Source organism: Diceros bicornis, chromosome X (assembly GCF_020826845.1).
Source record: "Diceros bicornis minor isolate mBicDic1 chromosome X, mDicBic1.mat.cur, whole genome shotgun sequence".
Lineage (NCBI taxonomy): Eukaryota > Metazoa > Chordata > Mammalia > Perissodactyla > Rhinocerotidae > Diceros > Diceros bicornis.
In genome coordinates this window covers 31,184,189-31,200,439 of record NC_080781.1, presented here as the reverse complement: position 1 = coordinate 31,200,439, position 16,251 = coordinate 31,184,189, and the positions used below count along the sequence as shown (strand labels likewise).

Here is a 16,251-nt window from a genome sequence, read left to right as displayed (position 1 = left end):
TTAGAAGTTTTTTTCACTAGCTTCTTTAATCAAATATCTCATTAAACAGCATGCATTTTTATATTTCTAGCTGTTCTAATAACATTAAATTATATAAGTTCCTATTCGAAGCTGGTTTAAAAAGCTTTTTTGGAAGCTATAAATATTCTCCTAGGTTCTCAGGAAGAAATATCTCATTTCAATAAGCAACATTTACAAAATCGACATAAACAAATTCTCTTGGATACATGAAAATTCTTATAGAGGCAGAAAGTTTGCAGTTGTCTACAGAAACAAAAGGTACTTCTGTACCCAAAGGGACAATCCAAAATGTGATGATAAGGAAAAGTCTGGCTACTCCCTAATCCCCGTTTCAGATACGATTGTCATGTACACTCTGCTGAAATTTTAGTATGATAAACCAAACAGTAAATACCATAATGTATAGAAAGTCTTATACGGCGTGCACAATTTATTTTTATCCTTTGCCATTTCAGGCTCACCCAATATTCCTCATTAACGATTTCTTCCCTCTATCCCCAACTCTCTACTTTAAATTTTTTCAAACTCACAGAAGACTTGAAAGACTAGTAAAATAAATACATATGTACCCTTCCCTTGGTTCATCAATTACCATTTTGCCACATTCATTCTCTCTCTCTCTTCTCTTTTATTTGTATTTTCTTAAAATATGTGTACAAAAACTTACCCCTAAATATTTAGCATGTGTCCCATAAGAACAGGAACTGTCTTCTATATAATCACAATTCTATCATCCTTACCATCAAATTTAACATTAGTACAAGAATGTTATCTAATTTATAGTCCATATTCAAGAGTCCCAATAACGTCAGGGTCCAAATTGGGATCATCCATTGAATTTACTCTTCTTCAATCCAGGACAATCCCCCAGCCTCATCTGGTGCTTCATGGCATTGACATTTTTTGAATCAAGGCTAGTTGTCTGATTGCCCTCATTGTCATCTCATGACTGGATAAGGTTTAAACATTTCTGGCAAGAAAACTACATATGTGCTGTCATGTAGTTCCCATTAAATCCTATCAGAAAGCTCAGCAGGTCAGTGTTCCTCATTGTTAGTGATACTTTGGTCATTTGGTTATGGTAGTGTCCATCAGATGTCTTCATTTTTTATAGCAGCATTTAAAAAATATAATTTACATATCACAAAATCCATCTTTTTATGATGCATAATTCAGGAGTTTTTAATATATTTACAGAGTTGTGTAACCATCACCACTATCTGATTTTAGAATATTTTCATCGCCTGTAAATGAAACCCCATATACATTAGCGGGCACTCCCCATTTGCCTCTCTGTTTACAAACCACAATTTTGATATTGAATGGCATGGTGGCCACATATAATTCATTAAATAAGATGTAGAAAGTCTCATCATTCATTTCTCTGGTCATTAGCTGGTAAATAATTAATACTCTAATTACACATCTCTAATTCTTTCCCCATCAATAGTGAAGATAAGAGACGCTTATGCTTGTCATCTCATATCATTTTACGGTTGAAACTTTGAAGCTTCATGTTAAATATATGTGATAAATGGCCTGGTAATTACAGTGTTCTATCACTTTCCAATAGCATATGAAGTACTGTGATGGCCTGCCAACAATATGTCAAACACCATGAGAAATATTATGATATTATTTATATCTTTCTGGTCTTAACTAAGGCTCTGCTCCTATCTGTACTATTTAAAGGCAGACCTTACATTCTACAAGGAGTCCTATTGAACATGGTTTTAATTCATAGAGAGATGAGCAGAGCAAGAAGGGGCGAGGCTGCAGGGTGTGGTTTTTGAAAGCAAGTCTCTTTAGTCTTAATATGGTTGTCTGTCCAAACCTTATAAAATTGCATGTTGGAAAAACTGGCAGTGGCTAGGAAGAGTTAAAACAAGAGTTTACTGCTAACATTGCTTTGTATTAATGATCTAGATTTCTATTTATAGGGCTGAATAAAGTTGGAAATAGGAAAAGAAAATATCTGAGTCAGCCCTCTGAAAATGCTTTTCATCGTAGAATCCACTACCACCAACATCACCATCAAAAACAAGTGCTTATTGCTATCCATACAATATTTAAGTAAAGACTTACAAACAATGGAATGACTTTGGATGACCGTATTTGCTTCAGAAGAATTTATTACACAAAACAAATATCCTTGTGCAACCTTTCCAAAGCAGCTTGTCTACATCTATTCACAATGTTTCTCAAGTCAATAACTGCTAACAAAATAATTCACATGTAACTTTATTTACACACAAAAAGGGTTAATTGATATTTTTATTTAAATGTTTAATGCTTCCTATACCTAGTACTTTTATGTTAGTTAGGTCAGTCAATGCTAGTTTTATGTTAGTTAGGTTAATCTGATGCTATAACTGATGCTGTAACATATACTTATAACAGTCAAGGTCATCCACAATGTTGCCAGCCAGAAGAATCTCTCTATCACAAGTGAGGACACCATATGTCATTTGGTTAATCAGTAATAAAGTTACAGAGTTTTGATCTATTTATGTTTAATAGATCAAAATAGACTGAAAAGATTCCTGGTGACAGTGTGATGCTCACTTACTTGTTTTTCAATATCCATTCCTCAGTGGAGAGAAAAGGAGTAAAGTTATAGCTTTCTTCTGGGCACTGCAATAACTCACAATATATGTTATCTGCAGCCCATCAGGACATTGTTATTGATGAACATTAATAATTCTAGCAAATATGTGCTATTAACTAATCTAGTGACCTAAAAGAGATTTTAGGTTTGATTTAAATATGCATAAATCCATCAAAGTATGTTTCATATGTGAATGTATTCTATTGATTTGTATCAGAGCAAGGAAAGGTAAGGGCAGAGAATTCTTCTTTAGACCACATGAGAGATCCATAGATATTCATCAAGTATAGAAATATATGACCATTTAGCAATATTTTAAATACATATCAATTATTTTTACATGAATCATCTCATTTTTAGTATGCCCAACAATCTGGAAATAATCCTGTAATTTATGTAAACCATTTTGAAATCTCGAAATCTCTCTTTAGGGCCTATTTTCACAATTTTAAATCATTAACTTTGATTAATATATATCACTATGTTTTATTTTTAAGTCAGTGTTCTTATGGGAAAATACCATAGCTGTTAACACAGCTTAAAATGGGGTTTCCAGGAAGGAATTGTGGTAAAAAGCAAAATTTACCACCACTGAAATATGTTTATGTTTGGAAAAATTAAGTATATACATATTCACATATGGACATATTTGTGTATATACATAGATATGTATTCTATTAATGTATAAACTATGTATTTATTTATGTTTTAAGAAAGGTATATAAATTTATTATATCTCAAAAATACACAGAAAATTTTCAACTTTAATAAGAAAGAAATGCAGAGTACTTTAACACAGTAAACAGCACTACCTTCACTCCCAAAAAGTAGAACTGCTAAATATGGTGGCTTTCTCTATAATGAAATTAATGCAGTGATGCCTAATAACGCTGAGACAAAAAATTATTTCTAAGTTGGATCAATCATTAGCTGTTCTGCTGCTTGTGTCCTTATATATTTAATGGTTAATTCCAAAAAACTTAGACCCAAAGCTCTAGCTATTAGATACATTATATGGGTCCAACATTTGCAACTTGATGGAACCAAACACTAAAACTCCGTTCATGATGACATGAACTCATATAAAACAATAAGCTCATTTTCATTAAATCATTCCTAGAATGCTGTAGTGCACTTTACTTTAGAAGACAACCATGATCTAGCGAAAACAGACGAGGTAATTTTTACAGGTTATTTTCATTGTATCTCTTAGAAGATTTCAGGATATATATATTTTTAATGAACATAAAAAAGAAGGGACAGGGGCCTGCCCGGTGGTGTAGCGGTTAAGTACGCGTGCTCCGCTTTGGTGGCCTGGGGTTCGCAGGTTCCGATCTCAGGTACACACGGATGCACCGCTTGTCAAGTCATGCTGTGGTGGCGTCCCATATAAAGTAGAGGAAGATGGGCACGGATGTTAGCCCAGGGCCAGTCTTCCTCAGAAAAAAGAGGAAGACTGGCATCGGATGTTAGCTCAGGGCTAATCTTCCTCACAAAAAAAAAAAAGAAGAAGCGACATTTATGATTTGAAACATCTGGAATCAATCTATTCTAAGGAAGGGGGTTTTATAAACAGATACTAACACAGACTAAGATTAGAGTTGGTCAGAGTTGAATGCCATCAACTCTGAGTCACGATGGAACTTCCTCTAATAGAATTCCTTGTGAAAAATCATTTCCTCAACCATTTGGCCAAAGGTTTGAAATCCCACCATAAAATATGTATTCTCATTGGTTAGAGCAATGCAATCCAGAATAATATTTGTTGATTATAAATTAGTAGCTTGAAGGTTAAATATTAACACCTAAGCAAGGGAACACTTATTAGAGATTAACTAGGATATGATGAACTGCTTTGGAAAGCACAGAATCTTGAGGCCCTTCTTGGAATTCTACTGACTATAAATGTGAAATGCCCTTCTTAGTCAATTTTCCTCTTGCCCAGCTCTTATTCATTTGTATGAATTCACTGTATATATCACATATCACTCATCTTTTGCAATCAGTATTATTTGAGTACCTAATGACCAAGGTGATGCAGTATGATATTTAAATTTATGGTTTTATCAAGTGGGAACCAACTGAATGCAAGTAGACAATACTTTTATTTTGAAAGTAAGGGCATGACTTCGTCCTCCAAGATTCATTATAATGACATTCATCTTTAAATAAAATCCAAGCATTTAAATGATGAATTTTAAGCAGTCTGTTGAAATTCTGAAACACCATTACCAAAGCATTTTTTATATCAGTTTCTACTTGATAGGAATACTGACAATGTTCAGGCTATATGTAAAGGTCAAAGAAATTTAAATAGTAAAGTTATATAAAATTAAGGATATTAAATTAAGATAGTTCAATACATTTAATAGAAGTAATTAAATGAGAAATGGATGTAATACTGTTAGTTTTAAGTTGAATATAAATTTGTAAACAAAAATATATTTCAATTAGTTGTACCATATTCTGCTTTTCTTTTAACTTGAAGGAAGTAAATAAATTTTGCTTTCTAATAACACCCTGCATAAGCATACAGCATAAGTTGAATATCACCTACCTAATGTGAAATGCCCAAAATTGCAGAGAGCAATACTTATAGAGAACTAATGGCTGCAGAAATTAAACCAGGTTGTGACTGGAAAGAAATACACATGAGATCTCTGAGGCATCAGTAATGTTCTATTTCCTGACCAGAGTGGTAGATACAAGAGTGTTTACTTTAATGATATATTAAGACATGCAAATTAGTTTCACATAATTTTATCTATGTTGTTTCAAGAAGGAAAAAAAACTTTCAAAACAAGCCAAACAATTAATCAAAAAAGCAATTTGTAAACCAAATCCCCTCATATTGAGACTGCTGTAGTAGTTGAAAATTATCACTGTGGAAGTATCATTCCCACTGAGTACAAATTTAGAAGTGGTTGGAAATTTCTTTGCAAATGTGGAATAAATGCTGGCAGTTAGAAATTGGGAATGTTAGCACAAACATCTCCCTACATTATTTCCAAACCAAGATTATAATCAGCAAAGACAGCAGGAAGCAACCTTCAGTGGTCAATAGAGAAAAACCCAATATGCCATCCCATGAAGTATCCGAACAAACTTCTTTTTATTAATAATAGATCAATAATACCAATGTACTTGTTTGCAGGAATTTGAAATGCAGAATGGACGAACCTAGAAGTCAGGGTATGTTTAAAAACAAATCCAAGGATTCAATACAAACACAAAAGGATGAATATATTTGAGCACGAAAAGGATAATTCAGGAAAGTTGGGACCAGCATGCAGTCATGCCACCCTCTTCCACACGGATCCTACTGAAACAACTACCAAGCCTGCTTGTGGAAACCAGGCACCAGTGTCAGGGCCTTGTGGGTCCTGCAGAATTTCTGGTGAAGAAGGACAAATCTGCAGTGCCTGAAGGGCACAACTTTATGAAATGCAATTAGAGCACCAAGAATGGTTTATAGAACACAAAAAGATTTAAAATTTAATAAAATATTGAACGCACTGAAAAGGAGAAAGAGCCGTTACTATTTGGGTCAGAGTCTGCTGTGGGCCAGAACCCATCTTCTTTATAGAAACAGAATTATCTCCCGAAGCCTTAGCAAGACCCACAGCCATGCAGGTACACTTCCACCTAGGCATGCCCATGGGACTAAGCTAGGGCCAGTGACACATTAGCAAAGGGGATGAGTGCGTATTCTGGTTCATCTCCTTAAAAATTTTTGTCCTTCACTCCCTGTATTATATTCCACTAGCCTAGAAATGACAATAGCAGGAAGCCACCTCAGAAGTCGTGTGTTAAAAATGATAGAGCTGGGACAAAAGCCTCAGACTGCCTTCTCACTCCATTCTGTTGTGTGACATATGCAGGAGAACCCCCCCCACAGATTAATAGGCATAATGTTACATTATCTTAAAAACTATACCTATACATGCATATTTCTGTATACACATATACATACAAGGATAGGGTTGCATATATTTGTATAATCAAAGGTAATATATAAAATGACACCACATTTTTAAGAAATCATGTGATTATGTGTGTGGAATTAAAAGGTGGAGAAGTTAACTATTAATAGTATTTTTGAAGCTTTTGCATTGTTTGAATTGCTATAATGAGCATGCATTCCTCCTTTTTGTTATTTAAATGTCTGATTTTCCATGCATAAAGCAAATATTGCAATCAAATATTATAATCCTCTCTGGAAGAGGCATGCTAAAAATACTTTAAAAATACTAGAAACAGACCCAAAGCTGCCAGGTGCACCCTACACAAATACTGAATTAAGCACTTAGTAAAACAATAATTAGAATCAGCTTTCATTATTCCTTATTTCCTTTTTATTGTATTGAATGCTTTTAAAAAATTATATGATTTCAATTTAAGTGATTGACAATGCCTTATTATTTTAATGAGAGTAAGCATAACAAGTTCTATTATGTATCAAAAATATTTTTGAATCCATAACAAAGTTGATAAAATGCTACTATATATAGGAAAAGAGTGATATAATTAAGAGCTGTACATTCTCAGTTTTAAACAATAAATCTGCACATTTTAAAATACATTTCTCCACCAGCAAAATGCCCAATAGGTTTGTAATTAAGACTATGGGCCTTATCTCTCAAGTTAGAATGGAATGAATAACACATATCAATGAATAAGGTATAAATTATAATTTATCACTTAAACTCCCTATTAATACATTGGAGTTTAATTTATCTGTATATACAAGTCCTTATTGTACCTGTTTTAATGTCAGAAGATACATATAATCCAGTACCTTAAAACCAGCAACCTGCCAAACAAAACAAGACTGTGACTAGCTATTTTTAAGAAAAGGCCAAGAATGCTGCTAAACCATATCTTGCTCATGATCAGGAAAACTACAAATTTGTATTGGTTTAGAGCGAGCAACTAAATCAGGCACGACCCCGGAGTTCGTGTGCCAAGAAATTCATAGAGCAGACACTTCAGTGGCAGCTTTGCTGCTAATGACACTGAAGCTTCTGAACACCAGCCAACTGCAAATTTGTAGGACCACTGCTCCTGATGTCATTAGAACTACATTAACTATGTTTTTTGGATACACAAGCATGTTTCATATGAAAGAAAGAGTGATATTCAAAATATTTATCTTTGAATATCAATGAATCCTACAATCTAAAAGGGAGATGTGTATAAATATGTAGCGTAAGCACCTCACAATTAGTTTTTATTGACTGTAATGCAAGCACCTGACATGAAGCTTTTGATCTCCGAGGCATCCACTTCAAAGACATCCATCTCAAATAAACACATTGCCAGCTACACAACTAGATAAAGAACCAGGCTGCCCCACCCATGAAGTTCCCCTTTTTAGAGAGCTCTGGTTGACCCAAGTAAACTAATCGTTTGACCACTCACTGTTCCCTTCCCTCGCTTTCATTCCTGCTCTTATGCTTTAAATTTACCAATAAAAAGCGAACCCGTGAACCCTAGGCTCCCCACCCTTGACTCCAATAAACGCAGAACCTCGGGCCCGAGCTCTCTGCTCTCTCTTTCTACTCTCGATCTCATTGTGTGACCCCGGGTGTTTCGTGTACCCTCCGACAATTGTGAGTAATAAACCTTGTTTTTTTTCAAAGTTCCCTGATCGTTGTTGCTGAGGTGCATCTTGCAAACATCATAAGCAAAGGCTGGTTCAGCCACAACATTGGCTCCTGTCAGGGAAATGTCTGTGGGGACTCACCACAAGTAGTACAGGCCCAGGTGAGTGCCCCCAGCATTCTTAGCCTAGAGCATCACTATGGATAGGCTGAGACTGACCCAAAACAAAATAGTACAGAATCCTTAGAACTCTGGCTATGACAGGCATTAACCCTTTAGTTACTAGGTCTTGAGTGGGTCCAAGGTCCAGAAAGAGTATTGAGGCAGGTCAGGCACCCAGTATGAGTACTTAGGACAGTAGCTAGTTACCAACCAGCAAAGAAATATTTCAAGATTTTATCCACTGGCAAGGATATACCACTGTGTGCCAGGTAATCACCAGCCCTGATTGTAGTTCAACCTCATCTACCAAACATCCCTACACTAGTCTCACTGTGCATTTCTAATCAGCCTCTCATTTAGAACATAATATGTGGTTTAATTTGCATTAAAACGTCAAAATCTTCCTATTCATGTAATGGATTATATACAACATGACATATCAAAACTTAAAAATAATTTTATTCAATTTTCTTAGTAAATGGACCATGTTACAGCAATAAAATCCTAGGACTTGAAAAGTTCAAAAGAAAAGTTGTGTGATGGAGATAATGGGACTTGATCTCAAATCTAGGTTCTTTCACTCTACAGCTGGGTAAGGGTCCAAACGATAAATAACATAGTAGTACTTCAATTTTCTCTGCTATAAATTCGAAATTATACTTTACAATGTAGCTCTCTCTCTCTTTTTTTTTTTGTGAGGAAGATCAGCCCTGAGCTAACATCTATTGCCAATCCTCCTCCTTTTTTATTTTTTTTTTCCCCAAAGCCCCAGTAGATAGTTGTATGCCATAGTTGAACATCCTTCCAGTTGCTGTATGTGGGACGCGGCCTCAGCATGGCCGGAGAAGCGGTGCGTCGGTGCGCGCCCGGGATCTGAACCCGGGCCGCCAGTAGCAGAGCACAAGCGCTTAACCGCTAAGCCTCGGGGCTGGCCCTACAATGTAGATCTCTTAATGGAGTAAGTTAGACAATGTATTAGGAAACTAGACCAAACCTACTCTAAAAGAATCTATAGATTCTCACAGCAATACCATTTTCTAGTGGTGATGTTATTTCCCACCAAATATTTAACAGTGTTCCACTGTTTAATCTAATCCCTCTTGATGGCATTTTCCCTTATTCAGTCTTTTTAGGTCCAATGCTTCACAAACTTTACTGTGCACATGAATCACCAGGTGATATTTTTAAAATATAGATGCTGATTCCTCAGATCTGGAGTGAGACCTGAAATTCTGCCTTTCAAACAAGTTCAATGTCTGTCCCCAGACTAGCAACATCCGCATCAAATGGGAACCTGTTAGACATGCAAATTTGCAGGTCCACCCAAGACTTACTAAATCAGGAACTCTAGAGGTAGAGCTTGGAATCTGCTGTAACAAGCCCTCCAGGTGAGTCAAAAGCATGGTAAAGTTTAAGAACCACCATTCTAGAGAAAGGGTTCTCAACTTGGGCTTCCCTTTAGAATCACGTGTGGAGCTTTTTAAATTCCCAATGCCCAGGTCACCCTCCAGACAAACCACATCATAGTCTGTGGGTTGGACTGAGGCAGGTGTTATTTTTTAAAACTGCCCAGGTGATTCCACTGTCCAGCCATGAGAACCACTACTCTAGAAGGAGAAAACGGCTGATATCTGAATAGCATCCTCCATATCTATTTGATAGATTAGTAATTTAGATTTCTTTCATTTAGCTTAAATTTTAATTTTCAATTACTCATGTTAGCTCTCTTATAAAACAGCTTAAAGCTTTTTTCTTTGCTCTGAAGTTATTCAAATTAAATTTGGGTACTAAAAACCTAGGGAAGATCAGTTTTGAGTACAGTGGATATGTGTTAAATATTTCTGCAATTAAAAAGTATGAAGGACCTCAGAGTTCTGAGATGCCACATTTCTAATTATGAATTTGTATTTGCTATTTTAACAGTGAGGCACTGCTAACTCAGGTTAACCTCCTGGTTACCTGAAACATGCAGTTGAAATCACCTTTTGATTTTACAAAAGTAAGCACCCTATGTTTGGGGTTAATCATAGGAAAATATTAAGCTGTCTTTGACATTCTTAGGATTTCTATGTAATTAATCACCTAAAGCCACAACTTTCATTCTTTGCAAGGTCTAGGTAAAGTACCAGTCAGACAGTGAATTTATAAAGCAAGAGCAAGCGGCAGGACTTCATTCTCATAATTACAAGTTCCTTCAGGATATAATGTTCCTTTCTCCTCAATCTGGAGTGGAAACCAGGTGCAAAACAGGGGATTACAACATTCTGGAACCTCTTAATCCATCTGATCTCTGTGTGAATTCCCAGATAAGATACATTTTTAAACATAAGAACAAATATCAACTCTGAAACAATATAAATGATTCGGAGATTATCCAAAGAAATCCTCACTCTTATAATAACTGAATTCCTGCCCCTGTCCCTTCTTCCTCTCCTGCCCAAAACTCTATCTATATGAAGATTTATCTTTTACCCCAATGTGGATCCAATCACTCTCTTAATAGTAGAAAGTCCATATCTCTGTAGTAGCCACTGGGTTCATGCTGGAAATCTAGAATTCTGATTTTAAAACTAATGCCAATTCCAGCACAGTTAATTATTGCAACATGCCAGCACGGGGACTATTCTAAGCACCTTACAAGTATTCTCTCATTAAATTCTCATAATCACCATCTGCTCAAATATCACACCCTCAGAGACGCCTTATCCATCTGATACATGGAGGTATCCTTATTCTCCTGCTTATTAAATTCATATAATTTCCTTGTTAGCCTGTGATATAATATTATTTACCAATTTTTGTCTCTGCCGTTACAATGGAAGCTCCATGAGGGCAGGAGCTTTGTTCCGACCTCAGTGCCAGAAGAAACCCACGTGTATTGCTGCCACTTTGTAAATATTAAAGGAATGAATGAATGAGAAAAAAAATCTACTTGAGAACCAAGAAGCCTTTTCATGAACAAAGGGGCTAAAATACATTGGCAGCACAAGTTTTTGGTGGTAGGGAATGACTGGCTGACCTCATCACTGTTCAAAAGTCATGGCTGTTACATTCTTTCAGTAGCTCAGAATGCTGCAATGGCTCCTCATTTCACTCAGAGTAAAAGTTCAAATCCTTACAATTTGCCTCAAAGGCCCTACACAGTTCTTTGCTGCTGTTACCTCTCCAACCCTTTCTCCTAAATTCCTCCCTTTGCTCATTTCACTTAGGTTGCACAGGGCTCTTTGTACGCACCTACCTTGATGATCGTGCACCAGCTATTCCCTTGGTCTGAAAGGATAATCCCAGATATTTTTCTAACCCCACCCTCTCCTTCAAATCTCTTCTCAGATCCCACCGTCTTAAGGGAAGCTCTCCTTATCACCCTCTGTCATACTGAGATCTAGTCACTCCCTTTCTGGTACTCCCCATGACCTTACCCTGCCCTTTATCTTTTTCCTAGAGCCTCTATCAATTATCGCATACCTTTCTCTTTGTTATATTTACTGTTTATTGTCTGTTTCCCCTGTTAGACTCTAAGCTCCACAGGGCAGAGATCATGTTGTGATATAACCTCCCGGATGTAACCCCAGCCCTTAGAAGGGTGTCTAGTAGGTGTCTGGTACACGGTAGACACTCAATAAATATTTGATGAATAAAGGAATGAATGAATGAATGCCTGGATCTTTACTCACAATGTCAGACTGCTAATTGATAACAGTGTTAAAGATATTCGGGTGACTGAATCGGAAACTCATTTTGAATGCTCAAAGCCATCCTTGACTTTGGGCTGTGCTAAATTGAACACCTGGACATTCTTACTTTCCAGCTCCAATTTAAATGTTTATCACTTATCCAAAGCAGATGTCATTATAGACATATTATAATTTCCAAAACTGTATCTTCTCCTTCATTATTTTAAATTGATGACTTCACTTTAAAGAGGCTTGGGGACCACCTGCAGACATTTTGGAAGTTGACTAATTTTATCAACAATCAGTTAACATCTCCTCTTCAAGGTAGATTATTTCTTAGGATGCTTTCCACAAATCTTATGTATGTAAGGATATTCCTGTTATTCTATTCAGGGGATATTTCTTGATCTATTCCCTAATTCTAGAGAGCACAGCCTATTTAATATCTGTAGCTCAAAATGTACTTAATATCATACAATTATAAACTAAATTCCTTGGTGCATAAAGGCAATACAGAAACTAAAATGTTAAGCTGAAGGAAAAAAAAACAAGAAACGTATTCTGGATACTCAAGAAGCCATTTTACTCAGATCATTAATGGATGTATACATATATATTCCTTCTCTCTCTCTTTTTTTCTCTCTCTCACACACACACCAACACACACACACCCCTACACTGTTACCTCACATGCCAAACGTCAAAATAAGGAAAGTTAGGAAGACAAAAGTAGAATTGATAAGGACATAAGACAAGATGTTAACCTAGAATAGAGGTTGATTCACAAAGCAGCAATGAAAGGAATTATATTTTACAATGGCATCCTTTGACTCTCTCAAAAACCATTCTTAATATCATTTAAACTATTTTATAAACAGATATAAAAATCCCTCATAAGATAAACTTCTAAAATAAGATATATTTTGTTTCAATAATAAGTATATGCTTGATTGTTTTTGTAGGAAAAGAAAATATTTTAATTTTTATAAGAATGTGTTTTCCATTTTGAAATTTTATTGACACGAAATGTACAACTTCAAAAGAGCACTTAAGCAGTTGTTTTGATACTAGATTTCAATTTAATATATTGATCTGAAGCCTTTTGCAAACACTATTAATTTAAAATATCTAAAAGAGTTGTATAAGTATTCACAATTTTTGATTTTTTAATTTTTTAAATTTATTTTTATTTATTTACTTATTTATTTTTTTGTGAGGAAGATTAGCCCTGAGCTAACATCTATTGCCAATCCTCCACTTTTTGCTGAGGAACATTGGCCCTGGGCACCTGTGCCCATCTTCCTCTACTTTATAAGGGACGCCGCCACAGCATGGCTTGACAAGCGGTGCACCAGTCCATGCCTGGGATCTGAACCCATGAACCCATGAACCCATGAACCCCGGGCTGCAGAAGCAGACCGCACGAACTTAACCACTATGCCACCGGGCCGGCCTCCTAAGTATTCACATATAATAAATTTATTGTTGAGTAAAAATCATCTTCTGTTTACTGATGGTAGTTGAAACACAGGCTTTTTCAGTGAAACTGTAAATATTCACTTATTTATGCTATAACCACAGAGACAATTTATGAGTTTTTGCCTCATCAATTAATTAATATATCAATAAAAATAAATGAATAATATCCCAGTTTTTATTGGGTAGAATTTCATTACTATCATTACTGTATGTCAAATGTGGAATCTTCATTAATGTATGTGTGTGTGTGAGAGAGAGAAGGAGAGAGAGGGAGACAGACGGACAGACATGCAAAGGAGCAGGAAAGGAGGAAAATACATCATCTCTTTTTCTTATTCTTTGGAAAGTCTATATATGACATATGACAGTGTTACTCCCAAAGAAAGTATACCTATAACAAAAATTTCTATATGATTCTATACAATCTAAGTGGTATTACAACAAGGTAACTAATCCCAAATTAACAAGGTGCATAATCTTTGGAATCCCAAGGTAACTAGCCAAACTAACAAGGTGCATAATCTTTGGAAAGAGAATTTTGGTTCAAATTCCTGGCTCCTCCACTTAACATTTGAGTGAGCTTGGATAAGTTATATCACACTATGGGCCTTAGATACATCTTCTGTAAAACAGAGATGAAGACCTAAAATTTAATATCCACCTCCAAGGCTGTTGTGTGGATTCCATGATATCTAGCATATGACCTAGGACCTGATCTGCGTTAACAGCTGTTGACCTCATGCTTCCTGTAGTTATTCAAGCTTTGACTTCCATAATCAGTCTTGGTTTTCTTCCTATGTCTCACTCATGGATACCAAAGCAGAGCGTGCAAGACTCTCATAATCTGCTCCTGCTGCCCTTTCAGCTTCATCTCTCAGTTCTGCCTTGCCAGTATCCATCAAACCAAAAACACCAAAAATATACTCAAAACATGAAGCTGCTTTAGCTTCCATACCTAGTGTATTTTTTTTACTGCTTGTAATACTCTTTGCCCATATGGCCATCCCTCCCATAGATATATACAACCTCCACCCCCAGATTTTTGGGGAATTTGGGGAAAAGGCAAGCAGCATGTGCAACCTCTGAGCTGAGGGCACATGAGTGTGGAGGAGACCATTATCAGTGGCAGCAGACATGTTAGCAGGAATAATAGTGGCTATAATTTATAGGTCTTGGGCCAGCTGAGCCAATCCAAATGTGACAAAGTCTAAAGAAGGAAACAAAATAAAAAGCCAAGCATGTTAGTCCCAAAGGGGAGCCACAGTATGAAATGGTCTTACATAAGTAGAAGAAAGCAAAGCATGAAGGAATGAGTGTTTTATTTTTTATTGAACCCATGCACGTCAACCTGGACAAGGCGGATGCAAAAAAAGGCTTCAACTTAGGACAAACACTGGCGTGTGTAATTTGTCCTTTGAGCTTTTACTCAAAAGCCTATGCAGCCATTTAGGGATGATTCCCCCACCACCCCAGGACATTATCACTTCCTCATTCTGTGTTGCATTTTCTATCTACCTCTATTGGCACCAAAGAGTATATCAAAAAAACTTGTTTCAAGTCTACCTTCTGTGTTGCATTTTCTATCTACCTCTATTGGCACCAAAGAGTATATCAAAAAAACTTGTTTCAAGTCTACCTTCCATACTACACTGCCCTCCATCAAGGAAGGGCCCCTTTCTAATTCATCTTTGCTTACCCAAAAGGTTGGGCAGAGAACACAAGGACGACCTACAATAAATATAAATTAATGTGTGAAAAGCAATAAAAGAGTCAAATTTATTCCAAAGAGAAATTCTGAGGAGAAAGGGAAGCTCTTGAGGAATTTCTTGCTGGAAGACTTCATTTATCTCAATGAGACCAAAGGTGGAAAGCCTAGAGAAAGAAAGGCAAAGACAGCTTTGGAGAGTTGAGAAGAGAAGGAAGGTCTGATCATATGCACTATGGGAAACTAGACAGGAGTTAACTACGCATCAGTGAAAGGATTTGCCAGGATTAAGGTTCCAGGGAATGCTCGATTCTTGTTCATCCGGATGCATGGAAAAGCCTTTTGTGGCCCATTTATGATTTTCAAAGTTTCTAAATTAGTTCCAAAAGCTCTACTTTACCCCAAACATGCTGAGGGTTGAAATGGAGTTTAGTGGAAGGTAAGGTAAGAAGACTAGGGAAATCCAGGTAAGAGCAAACAAGTCTCAAGGCTGAAAGGAAACAGACAATAACAAAAAGAAAAGAAAATCATCAAATATAACACCCTCCTCCTTCTAGAGACTGTTTTCAGGTCTCTTTATCATCCTGTTTGCTGACCAGACGTCAACACACTGGCGTAGTGAAGTCTGTTCATGCCCCTCTTAGAGGCAATGGTACCCTTGTCCCAGAAACAATCTAGTCAGCACAGTATTTAGTGAAACTATTTCCTTCCTCACCCTGTTAACGTGGTCTGAGTCTTCATTAGCTTTAAGACATTCATGGATATGTTATTCACGATTTTTATCGGTGGGCTCAAGGTACACCTTACGTAGTGCTTTGGGCAAAATGTGAATTTGTGGACTAGAGTGAAGTAAAGTTAAACTTTTATGAACAAGGTCAGTAATGTACAAAAAGACAGAATGTCTCCCAGGGCAGGGGCACAGACTTCAGTACTTTATAGGAGCCTAAAGCAAAGGCATTAAAAAAATTTTTTTTTAAATGTCAATGAAAGATGGACTG

The 16,251-nt window shown here is 36.3% G+C and overlaps 1 protein-coding gene across 1 annotated transcript in view; it reads right to left on the bottom strand.

Moving 5' to 3' along the window:
* CFAP47 (cilia and flagella associated protein 47) overlaps positions 1-16,251 on the bottom strand; it is a 533,305-nt gene that overhangs the window by 356,445 nt on the left and 160,609 nt on the right. The gene's annotated exons all lie outside the window — the stretch shown is intronic.